The sequence below is a fragment of the Uloborus diversus genome, chromosome 10 (genome assembly GCF_026930045.1).
Source record: "Uloborus diversus isolate 005 chromosome 10, Udiv.v.3.1, whole genome shotgun sequence".
NCBI classification, from domain to species: domain Eukaryota; kingdom Metazoa; phylum Arthropoda; class Arachnida; order Araneae; family Uloboridae; genus Uloborus; species Uloborus diversus.
This window is the reverse complement of record NC_072740.1, coordinates 94508716-94513558: the sequence shown is the minus strand read 5'-3', so window position 1 is coordinate 94513558 and position 4843 is coordinate 94508716.

Genomic DNA, 4843 nt, shown 5'->3' with positions numbered 1-4843 from the left:
CTTATGCAGATTTTTTTTTAAAGCAAAGTTCTAATACAATTTTCCAATTTTTTCCTCCGCTTTCAGCAAAAACTAACTGAACTTCGGGCAATCTCGGGCTGTCCGACATAATAGCAAATTTAGATTAATATTACGCATTACATGTACTCATAACATCCAACAGATAACACACGTTACAAAGTAAATGCAATGGGAATGCTATTTGGTGTTTCGACTCCTTTATGCCGACTACAGTTATCATTCAGAAAAGTTGACTGTTAATCGTAGGGTGTTCTTCCTTTTTTTTAAAGCTTTGACTTCGTCCAGATGACAAAGCATAATGTAAGCGTAAAAAATGCATTAGATTTATCTCAAGGGAATCCTTTTTGTGCAGAAAAACATTTTCATTATATGCTGAAATGTAGATTTTCCTAATAGCAGTGTTCGGCATTTTGTACAAATGAAAAAAATACTACGCCAAATTGAAATAACGAGTTTCGCACAGTAAACGTTTAATTATTTATTTAAATACGATATGAAACATTAAAATTATTATCAACTTCGTTAGTAAGAAATCATTTTCTACTCCTCTGCTTTCGGCTGAAAAAAAAAAAAAAAAAAAAAAACATTTTGTCTACGTTCGAAAAATTACACTTAAAAAAGGACTCTTTTCAAATGGTTTTGGTTTTGAATTTTGAGTGTTCAATTAAAAGAAAAACCATGTGCGGGCATTTAAGCCGTAACAGTTAAAGCAGCCTGATATGGGAAATTGTTCAATGTTCAAAAATAAAAATACTTATTTTCAATCTAACTTATTACTTCTCCATAATGTTTGTTTCAATCGCTACGTGAGATCTTCCTCATGCTTTAATCACATTCCCTGTTTTACGAATAACTTTAAATCGTATCATGCTTGCTAATGACAAAACATAGACGCATGATCTTATTTTTTTTCGGTAAAAAGCTTTTTTGCTGTTTTTTTATTACGCATTCCTTCATTGAATAGCATTCGAAAAGGAAGGCGCTATTGCTAGGTTTGTTGGAGTTTCGTGCTATTAATCAGAATGGTGCCAGTTCGAATCCGTGCCAATAGATATCTCTTTAATGTTTCTTTATTTTCCGTCAGAAGCTCACATGGGCAGGACTGTATTTGCCACAACCTGTTTTTTCACATGCACAGTTACTGATTTTTCACGAGTCACTGAATCACACATTTTATGATATTTATGCTCGCATTGAAAATACGTACAACCAAAAGGTGAGCGATGATCAAATTATCACAACGTTGTATTTAACGAGGTTTTGTTACTGATGTCTTCAAATTACATGCCTTCTCTTGTGCGCTTACTTTTTTCCGTTTACTTTTTTCTGTTCTTCTTCATAATGTTCTTTCTTTCAAATTTTTATAGGGCGAAAAGCCTTATGAAACGATTCGAAGCACAGTGCGGAGTTCCGCACGGGTCGACTAGTAAAAATTTTTTGCTGAAACTTTCTTTATTTTATGCATGTGATGTTCTTTGTTTCATTTATAAATTTTGTGCAACTTTTGACTCTTGATTTTAAAAACACTGGCTTGGGGGTACAATGGGACATGTTAATGGGGGTACAATGGGACAGACAAGTTAATAATGTACAATGATTTTAAAGCGGTTTTACTTAAACTGTATTTTTAGTTGAATTTTCAAACATCCGATGTGTGAATTTACTAGCTACTTATCTACTGATACTAGTATATTATTACTAATGAATATCTATTGTGAGTAGTAATTTGACTGCATTATTCTGAGATTCTGTGTTTCATAACATGCAATAGCATTAATAATTCGGCAAAAGCATATTATTTTTGGCAGTTCAAAAACAACAAAGTAAAATTGTATAAAATCTCGAAGGCTTCCGATGTTTTTCTAAGTCATGTGTGAGGGCACAGTGCGATAATCAGAAAACCTTTCGAAAATCATTTTTTTAAAAAGATATAATAAGGAAAAATTTTTTTTAAAAACTACACTGACATCTAAAAAATTCTTTTACCATGATCTGCTACTAAATTTTCTTTAAAACTTAACGAAATTATAACAAACGAAATGAAAATTGTACCACTGTATACCCGCTTTTCTTTATATAGTTTGAATTCCGTCTAATTACTGAATTTCGCATAAAATTCACAATGAGTACAGGAGCTGAACTTACTTAGACTCCCATGTAAATTAAACATCACTTTCGAGTACGCACAAACTGGTTTATCTAAACAAAAATAGAAGATGGGGGAGGGGGGCTGAAAATTAGAAATGAAGAGGAAATTTCCCAAACGACGGAAGATAATCCCCCGATTCTACAAAATCTCCATGCGATGGGCAGTTAGACTGTTTTCAACTACGAACTTTGCCATAAATTGCTGTCACAATTTAAAATCGATACGGTCATGCTGCTAAATTTGAAGATCCATTTCAATGACACATATTGCTTGATGTTCGATAAAATAGCCCAATCGCTAACTCTAGTTCCATGTTCTGAAAGAGATAATACGAATAGTTTTCTGCCCTTGGCAACCGCAACAGATTTTTAAAGGTTAATCAGGCATGGAATTTCAATTAAAGTATAAATTATAGCTTGAAATTCTATTGGAGAGTACTAAATTGCAGTCTCCGATATTATAGCAAATGAGAATTGGAAATAGTTTATGAATTTCTAATCAATCGCTAAGAAATAGGAATTGCAGTTCTGAAAACGTTAAGGGTTGTCTGATGACTCATCAGATCAGTTCCAATGAATTGCGAATTGCGAAATATTTCATTTTTAGAAGTATTATATATCAGTAAAACATCTTTATCAATCGGATGAAGACATTTTTTTTTTTTTTTTTGCAAAAAATACATACACGTCAGGTTTCGGAGACTGTACGTGAAATTTGTAATCGTCAATTATTAATGTTACATGTCCAGTTGTTCTAAACTGAATCAACCAGTAGAAAAATTGTTTTTCCGCCAACTTTTCTGTAAAAGTTTTTTTTTTTTAAATACAAAAAAAAAGTATGAAATGTATCTTAAAAGTATCATTAAAAAAAACTCATGTGTGTTACTTGTTTATGCATTATGAAGATCTCAAAGGTCTGCAGCTGGGCTCTGATACCAAGACGTCTAACCTTGTACGAGGTCAATTCTGTTTGGGGAGAAAGAGGAAGGATTCTTATAATGGCTAAAGTAAGGACACAGTACCTAATTGATTAAGTAAACTGGCTTTACTCATCTCGTATCTTCAAAAAATGGAAAAGTTTGACCTCAAGTGCACTGGCGATCATTTTTATAAGAGCTAAATTACATTAGGAGTTTAATCAATGTCCTATCATTGTTTCGACGAATACTAGATATCAAAGACTTAGTAAAAGGAAATATCCAATGTTTTGTGGAACAAAGTTATAGATTATTCTAAACACGTGTTTCGTGGTTTCAAGGAACCCTTTTTTATGCAAAATAGTGAGCTTTTGGCATGAGTGAGTAAAGACATCCGGCGGATTTTAAAGGATTACAATAATCCGTAATTTTGCGCTACAAAACGTTGGACATTTCGTTTCACTCCTTTGCACGAAGGAATTTATTTATTTCTTATCAGAGACTTAGTTTCAAACGTTAGAAAATGTACTTCGCTTTCCGGTTACAAATAGTACTATCCAAAACTAATTACTATGAAATATCATTCGACTTAATAACATATCAGTTATTTAAAAAATCATTAAAAATCTATTTTGCAAACTATTTAGGTAGCAATTGCACTTGTTTTTAAATTCTAACTGAAAAACATCGTCTTTCTTAAAAATTAAATCGAACTCCTCATTTCGCCATTAAAACCGATGTCTGCTGAAAAATATTTCTCAAGGAGTTCTGTTTTTGATCCAATAAAATTCATTTCAGCAAGGACACACTCTCCTTACGCACAAAGTGGGGAGAAAAAGAAAGAATTCACAACCAGAAGACAGTTGATTCCAATAAAAATGATGGAATTCAAAAAACTATGACAAATGAGTGTTTGGAAAATAGAGCGCTATTAGTCGAAAAAAAGAAAATTAATGGTTGGGGCATTTCATGCACTAACTCAACATGGTCAATTTCAATTCTGCGAAATACCAGTAGAAAAATTGCTTTTCCGCCAACTTTTCCGCAAAAGTTTTTTTTTTTTAATACAAAGAAAAAGTATAAAAGAAGAAGGCTTAATGTATCTTAAAATTATCGCAAAAAAAGAAAATAACTAAAATTATATTCAATGTTGTAAAAAAAAAGTTGGTTTATGAGATGGGAAAATGCCTGTATGTCAGTTAGTTCAAACTTCCAAATGACTTTTAAGGAAATAGTTAATTCAAACAGAACAGTTTTGTTCAAAAGATCTCAGTCCCGAAGCTCGTACCTTCGATTCTTTCTTTGAATTGAACAATTTTTCGTTCAATTTCCAAGGATTCAAATAATAACCATCTATTCTACGAGAAAATGTGAATCCTATATAAATCCTGATCCAACAGGCCGGTATTTCACAATCTTGATCGGAAACAGCTTTTGACGTATAATAGGGAAAAGAAAATAATATTTCGACTTTTTAGCTGATATTTTTTTGAAATTTAAAGCTTTTAAATTTTTGTACTGATGGGAGAAATCCCAAACCTTGTTATGTAAAAAACCAACATTTCCAAAAAAAAAAAAAATATTTTTAGCACCTCCACCTCCCTCCCCTTCGAAACAAATTATAGAAAACTACGCTTCTAACTACTAGTTTCTAAAGGCTAGTTTTTGAAGCAGTAAGGTGCATTCACCCACTCTAAGAATGCAGTTAGTTTATAAAGCAGGTTTTTGAATTCAAATAAGTTTAGAAATTGAATGGC